The sequence below is a fragment of the Sorex araneus genome, chromosome 1, assembly GCF_027595985.1.
Source record: "Sorex araneus isolate mSorAra2 chromosome 1, mSorAra2.pri, whole genome shotgun sequence".
NCBI lineage: Eukaryota > Metazoa > Chordata > Mammalia > Eulipotyphla > Soricidae > Sorex > Sorex araneus.
This window is the reverse complement of record NC_073302.1, coordinates 382,980,978-383,003,266: the sequence shown is the minus strand read 5'-3', so window position 1 is coordinate 383,003,266 and position 22,289 is coordinate 382,980,978. Positions and strand designations below refer to the sequence as shown.

Sequence of the window (22,289 nt, the reverse complement as noted above, 5' to 3'; positions counted from 1 at the left end):
CATTGGAAAATGCCTTATAATCCACACCCAACACTCAAAACAATGGCCAGAAACAGCAAAATTTCTCATACAAGAATGTACTACTCTTAGAGTTTAAAAGCTTCACTTGTATCACTTGTCATCCCGTTGATCTTTGATTTGCTTGAGTGGGAGCCAGTAACATCTCCATTCATCCCTGTCCCGTGCTAGTGTAGCCCAATGATATCTGCTTGATCCAGGAACAGAAAGAGCCACAAACCATTCATTCGGGGTTTTGATGAGAAGTTTGACCATCTCATTGGTGGGCAGATATGTGGTCTTTTGATGCCCCGTGGAATCCAGTCGGTAACAGCTCTAGTCCAGCGGTCATCTCTGAAAATCGCATTACGTGTCCGGCCCATCTGATTTTTAACGCCTTGGCAAAGGAGACAGCATTCCTGATTCTTGACCATCAACGGAGGTCGGAAATCCAGATTCCTTCTCTCACTTGAGTGAAACGTGATACTCCAAGCATAGCTCTTTTGATTCCTCTTTGGGATACCTGAATAGCATTCTCATCCTGTTTTCGTAGGGCCCAGGTATGTTAGAGCAGGAAGAATGGTGGAGTCGAAAAGATGTGCCTGGAGCCACAAGTTCTTCGTCCTCTTAACCACCTCTTCAACACTCTTAAGGCGTTCCACGCTGCCCTCTTCCTCCTGCACAGTTCTGGCTCCAAGTCATTCATCATGTTGAGTTCTCAATGCAGGTACACATAGCTGCTGCATTTGGAGATGTTCGTTCCATTGAGAGCAAATGGAACGTCAGGGACTAGTTTGTTTTTCATGAACATTATTTTTGTGAGATTCAGCTGCAGTCCAACCTTTCTACACTCGAGGTTGAAGTTGGCCAGCATGTGTGCCGCTTGGCTAATGTTTGGTGTTACGAGAACGATGTCATCAGTGAAGCTGAGGTGGTATAGTTGCCGACCGTCTATCATCACTCCCATTCCTTCCCATTGGGTATGTTACTGATCATAGCAGAATTCATCTTGTCTGAATTAAAAAATATTTCAGAACTACTGTGCTGCAAGTTTTTTTTTAATATATGTGAATGATAAAGGCCAAAAGAAATAGAGCAATGAAGATAAGAAAGAGAAAAATTAGAAGAGAGCCGTTAATTTCTGCAATTGTTTCTGAACATAAGCTTTTGGTACATTTTATTTATTTATTGCTTTTTGGGTCACATCCAATGATGTTCAGGGGCTACTCCTGGCTCTGCACTCAGAAATTACTCCTGGCAGTGTTTGAGGGACCATATGGGATGCTGGGAATCAAACTTTGGTCTGTCACATGCAAACACCCTACCCTATTGCTCCAGGCCTTGGTACATTTTAAATATAGAACTAATACTTCATAGATTATTGAAATTTCTTTTCTGGGTAGCATTGATTTTAATTTGAAGGCCTAACCAGTTAAATTCCCAAATAATTTATTTATATCTCTTTTAGAAATATCAAATACTTTATATAGCACATTAATATTGAGCTCATTTATTTATTTATGAAATAACCTTATTGAGTACTTGCAACAACTAATGTGTAAGTTTGCAAATAGAATGATGATAAAAACAATATAGACTCTCATTGGAAGTGGAATTACAGAGATTTTAATAATTTAATAGTGTTAAGTGTTTTGAAGAAAAAGTATGAGATTTTATGAAAATGTTACAGAAGCATTTCTTTGAGAATTTTGTGGATAAAGCTGCAAAGAAATATTGTAAATATCAAATTCCTGAGAAAGTGAGTCTAGAAAAACTAAATCAATCTTCTAGTAAGATTTAATAAAATAAATACAAATTTTATTATGGGGGGTGGAGCTATAGGGCAGTGGGTAGGGCATTTGCCTTGCATGCGGCCGACCCAGGTTCGATTCCTCCGCCCCTCTCAGAGAGCCCAGCAAGCTGCCAAGAGTATCCCACCTTGTTGCATGAATATTCGTGCGGTCAGAGGCGCTGAGATAAGGACCACAGAAGAAATGTGTCTCATGGAGGTCCAAGGCTCTCTCTGGCTCTTGGCAAAGGTAGAGAGCCCCGTGATCTCCTTTTATTGATCATACCTCTAAAGGGCACAATACAGTGACGTCACCAAAGGCATCAAAAGAAATTACAGGAAGAACATTGTGGGAGTAGAATACGTATTATTTCCTTGCATCTGCAGGCCAGTAATCTTGGCCTCCAGAAAGAAGATACAAAACCAAAACTGAAACCTTTCTTGGGCAAAAAGCACTTGGATTTACATTCCAAAGACAAGGCTGGGCTGCCACATGAAATCTACATGTCAATTACAAAACTAGGCAGCACCTGAAATCTATATCCCCAAACACTAGGCTTGGCCAGAGCCTACAATTAACAATATCAAAGGTCAGGCCTGGCTAACACCTGAGATCTGCATATCAAAGACCAGCCAGGCTTTTGTGAGAGAATGAAAAACTCCCTCTTTCAATATACTGAAATTATTTTCTGAAGGCAGCTTGAAGGGGGAAAATGTTCCTGTCTGTAGTACAGTCTACGTGGGCTTGCCCTGATAGCTCAGTCCATCCCCCAACACCCGCCCCCACGGCAGAGCCTGGCAAGCTCCCCGTGGTGAATTCAATATGCCAAAAACAGTAACAATAAGTGTCACAATGGAGACGTTACTGGTGCCTGCTCGAGCAAATCGATGCACAATGGGATGACAGTGCTACAGTGCTACATTATACACCTATATTTTAATGGTTTTCTTTCTGTTTTGGGGGGCACGTTTTGGAATTTGAGGTGGAAACATTTGAAATATGGTAGTGGGGAGGTGAAATGGTGGTGGGATTACAACATTAAATGTAATGAATTATTTTGAACAACTTTATAAAAATAAAACATTAAAAAATTCATTCTTTGTAATAAAAAAAGGAAGCAGATTGAAGAGTATGAAGAAAGTGACTACGTCGATGGAGAGAGAACATGTAGTCAAAGGCAGTCCAGTGTATCTAGGTCAATACTTTTCACGTACAAGAGTCACTGAATTGAGCTGCAAATAATAGCTGGCCAAGCAAGAACCAACCAACTGCATCCATCATCCCAAAGGCCACTGTGCCCACTCAGGACTCACAATTGCCTCACCTGTCACCCTGGGCCAGAGAAGCCATCTTGGAGAGAAGTGGTGATGTTGATGCAGGCAGGTAGGTTAGGGAAGCATGCACACACAGCCCCCCTCCCCCCTACCTGCCCCCTGCCCGACCCCTCATCATATGATGGCAATGAAATTTCTGGAAGTAATAAAGCCACAGACTGGAGCAATAGCACAGCAGTAGGGTGTTTGCCTTGCACGCAGCCGACCCGGGTTCGATTCCTCCGCCCCTCTCATAGAGCCCTGCAAGCTACTGAGAGTATCCCGCCTGCACGGCAGAGCCTGGCAAGCTACCCGTGGTGTATTTGATATGCCAAAAATAGCAACAACAAGTCTCACAATGGAGACGTTACTCGTGCCTGCTCAAGCAGATCAATGGGCAATGGGATGACAGTGACAGTGAATAAAGCCACTAGTCTTAAGGCTAACCTACCTTGTAGATACAAAAAGCAAGACCTAATTAGAACTTCTCCAGCAACAGACACTGAAGAGACTGGACCTCTCCCTACAGAAAGTGACTGAAGGAAATTACTGGAGAACGCTCAATTCCTTCCTTTAATCCAATTAACCCTCTGGTAGCTCAGACCAGAGGGCTGAACCCACCCTCTGAGAAGATCCAACAGGATCACTGTCACTATCATTCCGTTGCTCATCAATTTGTTGGAGCGGGCACCAGTAACGGTGTCTCATTGTGAGACTTGTTACTGTTTTTGGCATATCCAATACACCACGGATAGCTGCCAGGCTCTGCCACGCAGACGCAATACTCTTGGCAGCTTGCTGGGCTCTCCAAGAGGGGCGGAGGAATCGAACACGGGTTGGCCACGTGAAAGGCGAATGCCCTACTGCTGTGCTATCACTCCAGCCCAGCAGGATCAAAAGGTCAAAATAAAGGAGTTTCAAAGGCTGCACCCAATTCTACCCACTTAGCAACAATCCTAGCAATGGACTCTAGGTAGAAGCCCCACATGGGGGCAGGTTGGAAAAACCCTATAAAAGCCTCCTTGAACAAAGGAAGGCTGCTTTGCTGCATATGCTGCCTGCGCCCATGTGAAGTTTGCATCCATATGGCAGAGCACATGTGGTGCCGACATCTCCACTCTTGAGGGGTGTACTTTAATACTTTCATGTCTAATGCTGGGATGTGTGTAGAGGCTCTCTCCGTCCTTGGAGAAGCCTGAGTTACCTCCACTCTCTCCCACTTTTCTCTTCCTACTTCCCTTCAAAACCTGTTTTACTTCACTGCTCACCCACTCTTTAAATTCTTTTCTGCAAGGCGAGACAAGAACCCAGTAACCCTGGGTGCCAGGAGACAGAGGGGGATTGGGAGAAAGTGACCAACTCTCTCCGCCGTGCTTCACATAATAGGCCACCCCGGGGGCCCACCGACATCAGTGTGCTGAGATCTGGGTACCGGTTTGTTTTTGTTTTGATTTTGTTTTCATTCTTTTCCTGAAACTAAATTTTCATCTAACAGAATTGTTATTTAAACAAAGATTTAAATCACAAACTTTTAGTCAAAAGTTAATGGAGATCATGGACAGACACACAATATTTTTAGGTTAAAAAATAAAAGATATCGGTAGAGTACATTCAGTTCGCAACCCTGTTACATTTATTTCTGAAACTACAGAAAAAGTCTTTATTTACAAAGGAAGACTTCAGTTACTTGTGTGTATGTGTTAGTGTGTATTGATTTGGGCTATACCTGGGAGTGCAGTGCTTGAGGCTACTGTTGGTTCTGTCTGTGAATCAATTTTAGTGGTGCTCAGGGAAGAAACGTGGGCGTCTTGCATTCAAAGCATGTACTCAGCCCTTTGAGCTCTCTACAGTCCTTTAGTTGAAATTTAACACAGAAAGTTTATCCTTCACCTAGCTTTTATTCATCAAAATAGTGATCTAGGGAGTGGAGAGACAGCATAGGGGATTAGGCACTTGCCTTTTATTATTTACTTTTATAGAGAAATTTGTAGTTTAAGCAGAGCATGTTGAGATAATTTTCTATTTCTGGAAGAAACAGTTTTAGAATATGAGGAAATGATGATCACAACTGATGTTTCAATATATTTTCAACAATGAGTGACTCTTATCATAGGTATCTTTTCCAGTGGAGGCTTAATGTAGATGAAATAAAAACAATGATTTTTTTTAAAAGTGAAAATTGTTTTAAAAGTCCCAGTTTCCTCAGTGATTCCCCCCTATATTAAAGATTAGCAAAAATTAATAAATTAATAAATTCTGGCTTAGCACTTTCTAGGAAACACAGACATTAAAATGACAAAGCTGTGAAGAAAGTGATTTTAGATTTTTTCACTTTAATGAATCAAAACTAGATCTAGAAACTGATAATGACTTTAATAAAGGTATCACCAAGTTAATTGTACCTTTTCTCAATACAGTAATTTACAACACCCCTATCTGTAGGTGTTTTGTTCCAGTCCTCCAGTAAATATCCAAAACCCTGGGCGGTACTTAACCCTATTTACCCAAAAATCTGTACTTATGAAGTTAATTTATGAACTAGGTGAGTAAGAAATTCACAATAACATCTAATAATAAAATGGACATTGATAGCAGTAAAATTCAGTAAAATGTATGTGAATGTCACCACAGAGACTAGCACACATCCAAAAGAACAAAAGCAACCGCTGTTGGAGAGGATGTGGGGGGAAAGGGACCCTTCTTCACTGCTGGTGGGAATGCCGACTGGTTCAGCCCTTCTGGAAAACAATTTGGACGACTCTCAAAAAATTAGATATTGAATTCCCATTTGACCCAGCAATACCACTGCTGGGAATATATCCCAGAGAGGCAAAAAAGTACAATCGAAACAACATCTGCACATGTATGTTCATCGCAGCACTGTTTACAATAGCCAGAATCTGGAAAAAACCCGAATGCCCCAGAACGGATGACTGGTTGAGGAAACTTTGGTACATCTATACAATGGAATACTATGCAGCTGTTAGAAAAAAGGAGGTCAAGAATTTTGTAGTCAAGTGGATGGGCATGAAAAGTTTCATGCTGAGTGAAATGAGTCAGAAAGAGAGAGACAGACATAGAAAGATTGCACTCATCTATGGTATATAGAATAACAGAGTGGGAGACTAACACCCAAGAACTGTAGAAATAAGTACCAGGAGGTTGACTCCATGGCTTCGAGGCTGGCCTCACGTTCCGGGGAAAGGGCAACTCAGAGAAGCGATCACCAACTACATTGTAGTCGAAGGCCATGTGGGGGAAGGGAGTTGTGGGCTGAATGAGGGCTAGAGACTGAGCACAGCGGCCACTCAACACCTTTATTGCAAACCACAACAGCTAATTAGAGAGAGAAAACAGAAGGGAATGCCTTGCCACAGTGGCAGGGTGGGGTGGGGGGGAGATGGGATTGGGGAGGGTGGGAGGGACACTGGGTTTACGGGTGGTGGAGAATGGGCACTGGTGAAGGGATGGGTTCCAAACTTTGTATGAGGGAAGTATAAGCACAAAAGTGTATAAATCTGTAACTGTACCCTCACGGTGATTCTCTAATTAAAAATAAATAAATTTAAAAAAAAAGAAAAAAAAAAGAAAAAAATATTTAAAAAATAAAGGAATGCATAAGGATATTAGAAAAAAAATGTATGTGAATGTGCTCTCTTTTTTATAGTATTTTTATTGTGCATAATTATTTCAGGTCATAGTTGATGGGAATAACTAAAACTGTGGAAAGCAAAACCACAAATAAGGGGATATTACTGTATCTGAACAAAAACTAGAGAAATATATATTGTTGCATCACCATCATTTATGTACGTTCTTAATAATTTGGAATTATAGGAGACATGAATGTAGGTAAAATAAAAATTTATGAAAATTTCTAAACTTAAATCTATTAAGGTATTTCCTTCTTTCGGAGATTTATAATACTTGGTTGTAAAGATGATCATCTGAGAACAAAAGGATTCAAGTTCCCATCTAGTTAAAAACCAGGGCTTCCTATTCACACTTTCAGCTCAGTGTTCCAAAGATCCGGTACTTATGTTCTAACATCAGCAACTTCACAGTAGCCTGCCTGCCTGATCTGAATGTGGCTGCAGCTTAGTGAAGGTATTTGCTTGCTATTTGTTTTAAATGAATCTTGGCAGATTTGCTAGAGTATAATGTGTGTCAAGGAGCCAATTTGGAAAGCAGGGGTATTAAATAATCACTCTTGTTAATCTAACAACAAATGAAATATGGCTAAATTAAAAGTTCACTTTGAATATAAAATCACTTAAGTAAACATTCACTGTGAGCTACTGAACCTTGAAGGCTCTCTATATTGAAGGCTCCCGTGTATCATTGTTCAGGGTTGTTTTACTTCCCTACCCTTGTTTCTTGTTGGTGCTTCCTCTGCATCCACTTGCCAAGGTCAGGTCCTTTCCCTTCTTCGCTGCCAATTGTTCCTATCTGAAAATGGGAGAGCCTGTTGCCTGACATGTCAGCCCCTCTCTCACCTTCTGACTCCTCTTTTTGTCGAATTTGGTGTTTTCACTTTCCAGTGGGGCACCAGGCTAATTTTTCAAGATGTAGGTAGTGTGGCAAGCCTTCCCTTGTGCAATATTTTATTAAAGTGAATATTTATTAAAATTGTGCAGGTTGGAAGATTGTTCAGATTCAAATTTATTTTGCTGGGGGTGGGAAGAGGTCTCTTTATCCCAGGCATAAGTTGTGTCAATCCATCACATCCTCAGGCCCCAAGATGTAAATTTGGGATGTTAGAGCATGCGTCTTGACAACAGTGTTATTTGAGCTTTTCACAGCAACTCTGGTTTCTGTAGATGTCTGTGAAGTTCTCATCTGGTGTCTCTACATTTGAGTTTCTTAGTTTATTGCCATAAATCTCCTTGCTTTACCATGTCAGCTGTACTTTTAGCAAGACTTAACTTGTTTACTCTCTTCTTACAATTTCATTAGCAAACACACAAGGTATTACAGCATGTTTGCAAGTGCTGCAAAGACAAACCTCTTCCAATCTCCTCTCTGCCTAATTTGCATCAACATCTGACACTCTGCGTGCAGACCTTCTAGTTTTGCTTGTTCTGCCTCTTTAACTCAGTAACAGATCCTTGAGTCAGCTTAACTCATTCCCCCCCAATCAATAACTAAAGATCAGCACAAGTGCTAATCCCCTTGTCAGAAAAACCACAGCAATTTTATTAATGTGAAATTATGTAAATATTAAACCATCTCAAATATATCTGATACTTAAGAGAGGAATAAGAAGAGGTATCTGATACTTAAGAGAGGATCTAGGAGAGGTTATATATGAAATTTTCTCTGAGTCTATTTTGACTAGCCAAAGAATTTTGAATCATGAGATGCTCCTGTTAGGAATATTGAGGGGGGCAAAAAGAGCAGGGCAGAAGGAACCAAGCCACAGACATAGACCAAAGGGATGAAGCAAAGTTGGCAGAAAAGAACTAGAGATAACTACAGTAAAATTCTACAAATATATAAGATTAATTATCTTATATATTAGATAAGGTAGATAGGACCTCAGAACTAGCTTTTGAGAGTGAGTGACTAGAAAGAGACCATAAGAGACGAGAAAATGGCAAGAGGGAGCTGGAAGTCAAGAGACCCCAGGGCCAGAGATTCTGAAAGGTATTTGTAGTGGTAATGTTATTAATACGGTATTTCATTTTCTTCTTCTATATTAGCAAAATACTTTTTTACTCAAGGCAGAATATAATTACTTAAGAAGAGTAGAACTTTTTTTTGAGGGAGATTTCAGTGAAGGGTGAGATGTGACATAAAAGTCACATAGGCCCGGGTTTCTATGAACCTTCTATCCTCAATAAATGGGAAAGTCTCTGGAAAAAAAAATGTTATTTTTCTTTGGTCTTTCTCATTATTCCTGCCTTATGAACCAGCCAAGAGGGAAAAACTAGACATCTAGGACAAAAAGTCCTGGGAAACATGGAAGGACTGTGACTTTCAGTGCAAGCCTTGGTCATTGCATGTTTTATTTGAAGCAGAGAATGTTACTAATGCACAGATCAAATGATAATTGGGCAAAGTCCCACCCAGATGAGAAAGATACTCCAAGGTAACATCTGCAACACACTAAAACTGGATTAGTCACCTCTTGCCTAAATGATACAAAGGGACTATCATTTTGTTTCCTATAAACAAAGAAGGATGAGAAGGAATTCAATGTATAATGTTCATATTATTCATGTATAAGGAATGAAAAGACATGAATATGATTTCTATTTTGAATTCTTCCTTGTTGTAGCCTAGTAAACTAAAAAATATAAGAGCTTTCCAAAGTTTACATATGACCAGATACTACTAAGTAATGCTTAGATATTAGACTGTGAGTTTACATACGACCAGATACTACTAAGTAATGCTTAGATATTAGACTGTGAGTTCATATACCTTAAGTAGTACTTCTTTAGGTATTTCTCAGGAACCAGTTTGTGTGTTGAAAAACTAGTGTGTACATTCCTCTTAGGCTTTGAGCCTAAGGGTGATCCAGAAATCATAGGTACTAGTTCTATTTGTGTTGCAGCCTTTGAAGTTTGGGTGTAACCTCCCAGAAGTGAAATTATTAGCTGCACAAGAAACAAACATCTCCAACAATGCTATTCACCCTTAGGGTTTCATAAAGTCTTTGTTATCCAGGAAAATCCTTATGATATATATCCAAAAAGGTTATGGAGAATTAATTACAGGCTCTTGAGCATCTGTCCTGAATCATTGTATTTCATAGATTCAGTATGTTTTGTGTAAGCTTAATACTTATTTTAAATCATGCAATAAGTATAAACCTAGGACACATTTCCAATTGATCTCTAAGAAATGTAAGTATATGCTCATTAATACTGACATAATAAAACAAATATATATAACTTCTACACTCGAGACAGCAAATTGAAAAGTGATATTTCTGTTCTCTGAATAGAAAACAAATGCATTAAAATATAGGTGTATAATGTAGCTCTGTAGCACTGTCATCCCATTGTTCATAGATTTGCTCGAGTGGGCTCCAGTAACGTCTTCATTGTGAGACTTGTTACTACTGTTTTTGGCATATCGAATATGCCATGGATAGCTTGCCAGCCTCTGCCATGCAGGTGGGATACTCTCGGTAGCTTGTGGGGCTCTCCCAGAGGGACAGAGGAATCAAACCCTCATACAAGGCAAATGCCCTACCCAGACAATAAAATGATCATATATATGTGTGTGTATATATACATATGTATATCCGTGTATGTGTATATATACATGTGTGTATATACATACATATATATATATAATGGTTTTGAGGCTACACATGGCTGTCTTCAATGATTACTTCCAACTATGCACTTAGGGATCACACCTGGATCACTGCTAGAGGAATTTGAGGGACTGTATCTCATTTCTCAGCAGGAGAGGAGAATGGTCCAAATGACAGTGCAGTTCCAAAAAGACTGTGGTTTTATTCCAAGGAATGGCTCAATCCTTCATTTACATAGAGAGTATCTTTTATCAGGTGAGACCTTCAAATATGAACTCCTCTGTGATCAGGAGAATCCTAATTACTGCCTGACAGCTCATCACAGACACTGGAATCTTTTCTTGGTATTCCTAGCTTCTTTATCTGGTATCCTATCTGGCATCCTATCTGCTAACTGCCAGCAGGGACAATACCCACTCCCTTGGGAGCATTTTGTTCCCAATAAACCTTGTTTGACAATATCTCCAATGTATGCCTATTCCAGATATCTCTAGAATTTATAGCTCATCAATATATTTTTTTATTTGGATTTCTTCATTACATTGCTTTACTTGACTTCTCCCTCCTATGTTATGACTATGCCTTGTATTCCCAGTATATCAAAATGATTTGATGTTCTGATTAGCTCGACACAGACAAGTTCCCCTGCAGTCTTGACTTGATTTTCCAGTGTCCTTTCCCCAAACTCTCCTGCAGTAAAAGACGTAAGTTATTGAGTGAAGAAGAGAAGAAAGGGCATGCAAGAAGTATTATCTTAAACCAATCTCTTGAGGATCTATTGACAGTTCTTTTCAAGCTTTTCCAGGAAATCTAGGAAACAAAAACACTCCCAAACAGTTTCTATGAAACACATATCACCCTAATACCAAAAGCAAACAAAGACACCACAAGAAAAACCCTACAGGCTGATATATCTGATGAACATGAATGTGAAGATCCTCAACAAAATATTAGCGAATAGAATCCAACAACTCATCAAAAAGATCTTACACCACGACCAAGTGGGATTCATCCCGGGAATGCAAGGATGGTTCAACGTTCGGAAGTCAATCAACATAATCCACCATATCAATAAAAGAAAAGATAAAACCAAATGATCATATCAATAGATGGAGAGAAAGCATTTGACAAGATCCAGCACCCGTTCATGATGAAAACTCTCACCAAAATGGGCATAGAAGGGAACTTCCTCAGTATAGTCAAAGCCATCTATGACAAGTCTATAGCAAGCATTATCCTCAATGGGAAAAAATAAGGGACTGTCTCTAAGATCAGGGACAAGGCAAGGATGCCCACTATCACCACCTCTGTTCAATATAGTACTGAAAATACTTGCAATAGAGATTAGGCAAGAAAAAGACATTAAGGGCATCCAGATAGGAAAGGAAGAAATCAAGCTCTCACTATTCGCAGATGATATGATACTATACTTAGAGAACCCCAAAGCCTCTACCAAGAAACTCCTCAAAACAATAGACCTGTATAGTAAAATCGCAGGCTATAAAATCAATACTCAAAAGTCCATGGCTTTCCTATATACAAATAATGAGAGAGAAGAAAGTGATATGAAAAAAGCAATCCTGTTCACAATCATGCCTCATAAAATCAAGTACCTCAGAATCAACTTAAGTAAGGACTGAAGGACCTGTACAAAGAAAATTACAAAACGTTACCTCACAAAATAAGAACACGAGGAAAGGGAAGCACATCCCCTGTTCATGGATTGGGAGAATTAACATTGTCAAAATGGCAATACTTCCCAAAGCATTATACAGATTCAATGCTATCACTATAAGGATACCTGTGACATTCTTCAGGGAAGTGGATCAAACATTCCTGAAATTCATATGGAACAACAATACCCCATGTATAGCTAAAGCAATTTTGGGGAAAAAGAAGATGGGAGGCATCACCTTTCTCAACCTCAAATTCTACTACAAAGTGGTAATAATTAAAACTGCATGGTATTGGAACAAAGGCAGAGCAGTAGACCAATGGAACAGGGTAAAATATCCTTACACACACCCTCAAATATATGATCATCTAATCTTTGATAAGGGAGCAAGAAATGTAAAGTGGAGGAAGGAAAGCCTCTTTACCAAATGGTACTGGCAAAACTGGACAGCTACATGCAAAAAAATGGTCTCAGACTTATACCTAACAGCATGCACAAAAGTCAGATCAAAGTGGTTTAAAGACCTCAACATTAGACCAGAATAAAGTACACTGAAGACAAGGTCGGCAAAACCCTTCATGACATTGAAGCTACAGGTATCTTCAAAGAGGACTCGCCACTGATCAGGCAAGTGGAAATAGAGAAAAACAAATGAAACTACCTTAAACTGAGAAGCTTCTGTACCTCAAAAGACACAGCGACCAGAATACAAAGACAGTCTACAGAATGGGAAAGGATATTCACCCAATACCCATCTGATAAGGGGTTGATATCAAGGATTTACAAGGCACTGGTTGAACTCCACAAGAAGAAAGCATCCAACCCCATCAGAAAATGGGGTGACGGGGCTGGCGCGATAGCACAGCGGGTAGGGCGTTTGCCTTGCACGCGGCCGACCCGGGTTCGATCCCCAGCATCCCATATGGTCCCCTGAGCACTGCCAGGGGTAATTCCTGAGTGCAGAACCAGGAGTAACCTCTGAGCATCGCCGGGTGTGACCCAAAAAGCAAAAAAAAAAATGGGGTGATGAAATGAACAAAAACTTTCTCAAGGAAGAAATTCAAATGGCTGAAAGACACATGAAAAAAATGCTCCTCATCACTAATCACTAGAGAGATGCAGATCAAAACAACAATGAGATATCATCCCACACTGCAGAGACTGGCCCATATCCAAATGAACAAAAGCGACCAGTGTTGGCATGGATGTGGGGAGAAAGGCACTCCCCTTCACTGCTGTGGGAATGCTGATTGGTTCAGCCCTTTTGGAAAACAGTATGAATACTTCTCAAAAAATTAGAAATTGAGCTTCCACTTGACCCAGCAATACCACTTCTGGGAATATATCCTGGAAATGCAAAAAATTGTAGTAAAAGTGACATCTGCACCTATATGTTCATTGAAGCAGTGTCCACAAATAACCAAAATCTGGAAAAAACCCTAGTGCCTGAGAACAGATAACTGGTTAAAGAAACTTTGGTACATTTACACAATGGAATACTATAAAGCAGTTAGAAAAGATGAAGTCATGAAATTTGCATACAAGTGGATCAACATGGAAAGTATCATGTTAAGTGAAATTAGTCAGAAAGAGAGGAACAGACATAGAAAGATTGCACTCTTTGTGGAATTTAAAGTAACAGTGGGAGACTAACACCCAAGAATAGTAGAGATAAGTACCAGGAGGACTATTCCACAGCTTGGAAGCTGACTTCACATGCTAGATTAAGAATCAGTTCTGATAGAGAAGGGATCACCAAGTAAAGGGTGCTAGGTGGGCCCACTAGGGATGAGAGATATGGGCTGAAAATTGACTATAGATTGAACACGATGCCTACTTAATACCTCTGTAGCAAACCACAACACCCAAAAAGAGAGAGAGAAAGCAAAAGGGAATGCCCAACCACAGAGGTGGGGTCAGGTGAAGGGGACAGGGTGGGGGTGGTGGGAGGGATGCTGGGACCATGGGTGGTAGAAAATGGGCACTGGTGGAGGGATGGGTACTCGATCATTGTATGACTGAAATGTAAGCATGAAAATTTGTAAGTCTGTAACTTTACCCCATGGTGATTCACTAAAAAATAAAATAAAATAAAATAAATCTAAAAAAAACCCAATCTCTTGATCTGTCTCAGAAGGCAAGGAGGCACCAGATGGGAAAATTTTGCCTCTCAGACAATATTATCTCCACATAGAGCTGGTCCCCCTTCCCATGAAAAGATGTTGTTCATGTTCAATTCCAACCCCAGCTCTCAAAATGATTTCCCCACCACTCCACCCCATCTCTCTGTCATTCTATATAGTGTGACATTACCCTATATAGACATTACCCTATATAGCTCCTGCAAGGAGCTTTTCTCAGCAATACTTGTTAACTGGGGTGATTTTTCTCAATAAAAAATACAGATGAAGTCTAGGTGAAAAGTAGATATATAAGCTATGAATGCTTGGACACTTCCTGGGAGATACCTTATATATTGTCCTGAATTTCATCTATTATTGAACCATCAACCACCATGCCTATTTAATACCTTAGCTTGTTCCATGATTGTATTCCACAAAGTTTCAAAATGGTTAAGTGACATGACACTTAGATTTTTACATAGATATAGCTTTGGCATGTTGTCTGGTTATACTAGATTTTTAATTCATTTAATGCTGTCTATTCAGTTTGTAACTGAGAACCTTATCTGCCAGCTCACAAGTTTTTGAAATTAGACAAGGTTAAAAATTGATAATGAACTACAGATTACTTTATCAAAAAATGAATTAGGAAATGTAGGGAAATCATGGTCTTTAAACCTTTTGTTTCTAGGCATTTTTTAGAAAGTATAGCCTTAAAAAAATGTGCCCCAAGCATGAAACAGCTCTGGCCACCAACTCAATCATCATGCTATGCTGAACATAGGACTATGTGCTTTGCCCCTGACTGATATAAGAGCAATATCACTAATAAGGTGTCTCTTTGTCCATTGCCAAAGATGGGAAAAATAGACTTCTTTAGAAATGCAGAGAGATTTTGATAATATTACAGACTAGGTATTATTGGATCACTAAATTCTACTAGACTGAAAATTTTTTAAACTATGTTTCTCTCATTCCATGGCTCAAGTCTCATTCAGAGCATAACATAGTGACTTGTTCCCAATCTTCATTGGTATGTTCGGCTTATACGAATGAAAGTATTCATTAGTCAATATGACAGGAGAAACAGAAACAATAACTTCTGTTTTCTTCACATCTACAAGAGGGAAGCAGTCCTAAAATATACACATAAGCATCACAGAATTTATAAATTCTCTTGAGTACTGAGAAATCTGTTATGACCTAACATCAAATATTTTGAACATCAAATTAGAATTTTTAGTGTATCTTCTTCATTAACCAATTTGCTGCCTTCTCTTTGTATTTTCACCATAGTAAATGTGAATCCTATTTTACTCTAAATATTTAAAGAAAGTGAAGGAAATAAATCACTCCCACAGTGGGTTTGGAGACAGTGGTGGGAATGAGGCAGAGAAGGTATGACAAGATATATTTGTGATTTGCAAGAGGCATTTCAGATGGGTGAATATCTCTTCCACTGTGTTAATTTTGTGTCGGAAAATGGTATTGATAAATAGGTAAATGGTAAATTCATAGTTAAACAAACCTATTATTTATGAAGAAAAAAAACACTTATTTTTTTCCTTCTCTTTTTGGTTTTCAGCCCACTTTTGTGGTGCTCAGGCTTCCTTGAATTGCCAGAGACCAAACTCAGGCATCCTACATGCAAAGCATGTGCTCAGCCTATTTGGCTATTGCTCTAGCCTGAATATTATTATTATTATTATTATTATTATTATTATTATTATTATTATTTTAGTGCCAGGGATTGAACGCAGGGCTTCAAGCATGCAAGCTGTGTGTTCTGCCACTGAACCACCTCCCTGCTTCTCTAGGCAGATCTGATTCTTTGGTGCTCTACGTGGCTCCACCCTACTTTTTCTGGAGCTGTGGCTAAAAACTTGATGCTAACAGCAAGATTTGGGCTGTTGAAGTTGCTGTTTCTGTCTGAACAAACACTCAGACTATCACTGTAATTACATGTCTGTCTTTTGAGTTCTTCAAAAATAGGAGCTTGACTTACATGTTTGGCAAAGGTTAAAAACTGTGTTCAGTGCTAAAAGGGAAAAAAAAATGCTAAGAATCTGCTAGTGTTTCATTATAGTTCTGTTTTAAGATTGCCTTTATTGTAGTAGCAATAACTTGAATTTATGAAATTCTGTAATGTTTTAAACCTCTGTCATGTATATTTTTCTCCCAGAAATATGGATGCAGACTGAATGATTATCATTATGTGCAATTTTCAGTTAAAAAAATAGAAAGGAAATGAGCTGCCTTGCTCTCAGAGTTACTGGGAGGTCTCAGCAGAAATACTACTGCCTCTGTGGATCCTGTTCTCTTAGTTGTGGATAGAAGACTAAGACTAACAAATTACTATCTCTAGTTTAGACTTGCTCCTTAGAAATCATATCCCACATACCTTCCTGGGAATTGTCCAAAAATATTTCTCGAGTGTCTTGAAATGAATATTTGAAAACTGAGCCATCCACTTAACTCCAACCTTGCCCTTCATTTGTCTTGGTAAATGGTCCCACTACCCTAATAATTACGCTAGCCTGAGCTCTCACTTTAAATCCTCCAACTTCTTTGCTTTTACTTCAATGTATTATTTAAGGCATTTCTCCTTTGTGTCCTGCCTGTACTTAAATCAGCTCTTTATACATCTCTTTTGCAGACTCCATGTGCTGATTGTTCTTCCTGATGTCAACTAGACCAGAGTTCTTCAACTTTTTGACATCTGCACTCTGGCATCTGTTCCACTTACAGTTCACAGAGCAATAGTTAGAACAAAAATGGTAGATGTGTGGGTTTTGACTTTCATATACCTGCAGGCCAGTAGTAGTACGGGGACTGGTGTGGACAAATCCAATGCATAGATACCTGCATGAGATCTTTAAATCACACTTCTGCTAATGAAATCATGAAAAAGTTTGAATAATCTGTAGAATAGGAAAATAATCTATTTTTATAACACATATCTGACCCTTACCTCTCCAGAATTATAGCCTTATTATATTTTCTTATAAAACTATAACCTTATTATATTATAAGTTTCTACATATCCTATATACTCATTTTTGGAAGACGAGATTTTGAGCACACCTGGCAGTGCTCAGGGATTAGTCCTGTGCTTTGAGGTCACTCACTCTTGAAGGTATTCAGGAGACCATACAGTGACAATGATTAAACCCAGATTAAACTTCTGCATGCAAATTATGTTCTCAGTCTGTTGAGCTATTTCTTGTGCCCTATACTCACTCTGTAGCTTCACTGAAAAAAAAAATACATGCTTGGATTCACATCACCAATAGTCTGAAACCATAAGAAACTCTGACCTTAATTATTGTTGTGTTCTTGAAACGACAGACTTATAAAAGTAGAGACTAGGTTAGTTATTGCTAGGAATGAAATGAATATTTGAAAACTGAGTTATCCATTTAATGAAGGTGGAGTGGAGGCAGGAGGGAAGGAAGTAGAGCTAAAAGAGCAGCTGGAAGGATTTGATGTTAATGAATTGTTTTGTATCTTGGCTACAGCAGGGTAAATCTCCTACTTGGGATCCTGTGCTGTGGCAGGAGGTTGCCACTGGGAACATGGTTCAAGGGCATATGGGATTTTTCCCTTGCTCATTTCTATTATTTTTTACAACTGCATATATTGCTCAAAATATAATATTTAAATAAAATGTTTAAAAGTAATTGGCATGAGTATTATAATAAACATCCATTAGTTAGAGTTACAGGATTTTTGGAGACTAAATCTCAGCATCACTTATGGAACACTCACCTGACCTCTACATTCAGAATGGATGCACTCACTTGACAGAAAGACAAAATGTGAAACTTGAGTAAATCAATAACGTTAAAGACTGAATGTAGATAACCATGTCAAAGAATGTAGCTAACCATTTTCTTTTCCATTATTTTATCCCACCAGTCAATTGACTGCTTGAGTCTCTTATTGCTGTTTAACTATCTCATTCTGTGTTTAACTACTTAACTCTTTGTTTAATCACTTAACAATTTAACTCTTTATTAACCAGTCAATCACTTGAACTCTTTGTATAACTACTTATATTTTAGTTCTTGTTTGACTACTTGATTTTTGGTTTCTGGGTTAATCAATGGATTATTTAGTTAAACTGCCTTTTGACTTCTGTAAATTTTCTGGACCGATAGCACAGCGGGTAGGGTGTTTGCCTTGAACACGGCCAATCTCGGTTCGATTCCTTTGTCCAGAGCGCTCAAGGGAGGGGGTGATGTGATGTATGTTGTGTATTGTTTGAGGGCTCTTGTGGCAGTGCCCTCTCTCTCTCTCTCTCTCTCTCTCTCTCTCTCTCGCTCTCTCTCTCTCTCTCTCCTTCCACTCGCGTTTGGTGCTCTTGAGCCACTGTGTGTAGACCGGATCGGGATGGCTCCACCTTGTGCTCTGCTTCTGTGTGTGCCACTGTGCTCTCTTCTATCTGTCTCTCTATCTGTCTCTCTCTCTATCTCTGTAGTCTCTCTGGTCTCTTCCGACCTCTGTCTCTGTTGTGTCTCCTCTGGTCTCTTCCGATCTCTCTTCTGATCTCTCTCTTTGGAGCCTTCTCACTTCTGTGTCTTCTCCCTTGCTTTTGCATCTTCTCTCTGCTTCTGTATCTTCTCTCTGCTTCTGTGTCTTCTCTCTCTTCTTTATCTTCTCTCTTGCTTCTGTGTCTTCTCCTTGCTTCTGTCTTGCCTCTGTCTTCTACTTCTCGTACAGTCTTTGTTTATACAGCAATCACATAAGGTGGTAACACAAAGGTGGGTTGAACATTAACAAATCAACAAAGAGGGGTAAAACCATTTCTCCAGGAGATTAACAAAATCTCATCTAAGGAGATTACTCCAGATTACTAGGAGATCTGCTCAAGGGTGGGATCCAAACTGTGTATTGCTTTCTTCCTTCCTCAGCTAGTAATCCACTTAAATACTTGTAGTAAATCTACTTCAAATATTTGTAGCAATGTCATTCTGTATGAGCACAGTAAGAGATATATCAGACTTAAAGTTTGGTTCTTCCTGAGGATATTCACTATATATTCCAGACCACAGTCCTCAGGCCAGGTTAGTCTTCCTAACTCCAGCAGGGTCCTAGTCTCATTGCTACTATGGATCGTGACAGCATTTGTCTATGACCATGCTCCCAAGTTATAGTTGAGTATTGTGGCACTTTGGCCTGGCCCATTTTGATGCCAGGGTATCTTGCAGCTTGCCCTGGGTCCATTCCGTCCCTCGTTGGGACCCTGCTTTTGAGGTGCTAGGAATTAAGGGTAACTGAGTTGAGAAAGCAGATGCCCAGGAGTAAATATTATTGGAGTCAATCAGCTCCCAAGTTACAAAGCATAATATTAACTGTCTTCCTGTGTCCATACAGAAAGGACATTGCTTTAAGGTAAACTAAGTTCCCTGCGGCAAGGCTGAAAGGACAAACCCAATGTTATCCTACAGCTACCCATGGCATATTCAATATGCCAAAAACAGTAACAAATCTCACAATGGAGATGTTCCTGGTGCCCACTCGAGCAAATTGACGAACAACGAGATGACAGTGCTACAGTGCTACAGTGCTTAGTGAAATTCCAAAAAAGTTGTTTGTCTCTAAAAAATCTTTGCTTTTTTACACTCAGGGCTAACTCTCTCACCCAGGCTGGGCTTGAGAGAGCTGTCACTGGCCACTAATGAAGTTCCTTAATTTGAGACAAAATCATGACTTTGTGGAGTATTTTTGGAGTGCCTAGCCTATAACATCACTAGTTATTTATTAGCAACTTGTGAGCAACGTAGCCTTAACTTTTTCAAGCCTCAGTTTCCCTCACATGTATGGTGGGAGTGTGAGGGTGAAACTAGTGCCATGACAAGCAGCAGCTAACATTAAGTCTCAACAGGTCTCAGTTTCCCTGGATCAGGACTTGCTGTTTCTGGCAAACTCCCAGTTGAGTAATGTGCCTGGATAAGGAACTGGGCAAGTTGGGTCTGGCCTGTCATGAGGGGTCACTGTACCCTCCTTAGAAATTGTTACTAACTGTTGTCAAATTGCTGGCCACTGTTGTAATAGGGCTAATGCTAAAAATAACCCAGTATATAAACTGCTCTTAACTTTAAACCCTATATGAACCACATGTGATTTGGAATCTGGGTCCTTGTCAAGACTCCACTGCATTGGATGAGACTTGGGCCCTAGCTCAAGCTAGCGATGGCTCGAGCTAGTAATAAAATTCCTTTGCCTTTGCATTATCGTGTGTGGACTTGGTCTCTCCACAACTGGTAACCAGACACAACAGGGAAACAATAAAATTTAATAATTAAACTTTCAACTGATATGCTGAGGTATCTTGATGTTTCCACCTAGATGTTGAAGTGGAACATTTTGCCTTTTACTTTTCTATGTTAAAGATAAAAGAAAACCCCCATGGGGGTACCGGTGCCACCCTCCGCAGGCATGCAACCCCGGCAGCTGCATGTGTGCAGCCTCTCCGCTGCTGCAAGGCCATGGCCCCAGAGGCTAGCTAAACTACTTTGGGCACCAGCAGCTTCTTGCAGAGATGTCTCTAGACTGTGAACTGAGCCCCAGCTGCCATCTTATGACAACCACAAAAGGGAGGTACAAGCTTGCAGTGATGCAATTTCTGGCAGAAATTTCCCTGGACTTAGTTACTAAAATACAGAAATCCAGAAGCACGCGGCCACGATAGCAATAGCAGCATCATGACCTCATATCTCTTCATTGTCAGCAATGGAAAACAAATTATCAAATGCTTCCTTTTCAACAGGTCTGACTTGGGGGAGAGGGCGGGAATTCCAAACAATAATAGTGAGTTTTTTGTTGAAATATTGAATGTAATCAAAGTAAAGAGAAAAGTAAAGTGAAATTTATCAGCTACACAGGCGGGGGTGGGGGAGGAGGTGGGGGGAGGTATACTGGGGTTCCTGGTGGTGGAATATGTGCACTGGTGAAGGAATGGGTGTTGGAGCATTGTATAACTGAGACGTAAGCTCAAAAGCTTTGTAATATTCCACATGGTGATTCAATAAAAAAAAATTAAAAGGAAGGAAGAAAGAAAGAAAGAAAGAAAGAAAGAAAGAAAGAAAGAAAGAAAGAAAGAAAGAAAGAAAGAAAGAAAGAAAGAAAGAAAGAAAGAAAGAAAGAAAGAAAGAAAGAAAGAAAGAAAAACCCCTTGGAATAAAAGACAGATTAACAGCTGGAAAAAAAACCTTATTTAATTAAATTTATAATTTAAATTAATCATGTGCTAATTAAGTTAATGAGATCAATGAAATTAAATGTAAATGCATTAAAATTTTATTTCAATTTAAAATTAATTATAGAGTATCTTATACTTGGAAGAATGGTGGATTAAAAAGGTGGTGAATTAAAAAAGTGACTGAGATTGCTAGACAACCTTGGGCTAAGGAGCTGAACCAGCCTCTGAAGCTTCAAGGCTATTCCCAGGAAGGTGAGAAAGGAGAAGGAGACAAAGGTCGCCTTGCCTTGCTCTAGGTAAGTCTCTCAAGATGAACAAGTGATTGTATTTCTCTTTCTGGAGTTTCACCATCATTGGCAGTTTCTCAAAATAGTCAGCTCAGGATATTTGTTATGCCAAAGAGGCACATTTTGCATGGCACATTCTGCTACTCTGCACTTATTTGAGCATAATAGGATAGTGGCTGTAGCCCTCAGGCTGTTCATCTTTGCTTTGATCGGTCCAGCTTGTTTATTCAATGACCTGAGGACATGTTTAAAACTTTTTGATTTTTTTATTTGGAGTTTTTGGTTTGGGGGCCACACCACATCATGCTCAGGTTTTACTCTGCTCTGCACTTGGGATCACTCCTGATGGGCTCTGGAGACCCTATGGGATGCCAGGGATCGGACCTAGGTTGGTTGCGTGCAGCCAAGTGCCCTATCTGCTGTACTATCACTCCAGCTTCTGAACTGAAAAAATATTAACCTTTTCTGTGTGGGAGGCAGTGACCTGAAAACGTCTCAGTGAAATAAGAGGCCCCCAAGGGTGACTTATGTGAAGCAGAGAGGAGACAGATGGTCACTTTCTCCCGATCTGCCTCTGCCACCATGAGGCTGTCTGGGAAGGACTGATAAAGTCTGCATGAGCTCCTGCAC

At 39.7% G+C, this 22,289-nt stretch overlaps 1 pseudogene; it reads right to left on the bottom strand.

Moving 5' to 3' along the window:
• Window positions 1-14,887: 14,887 nt before the first annotated feature.
• On the bottom strand, window positions 14,888-15,028 carry LOC129400992 (small nucleolar RNA SNORA48; annotated as a pseudogene).
• Window positions 15,029-22,289: the final 7,261 nt, after the last annotated feature.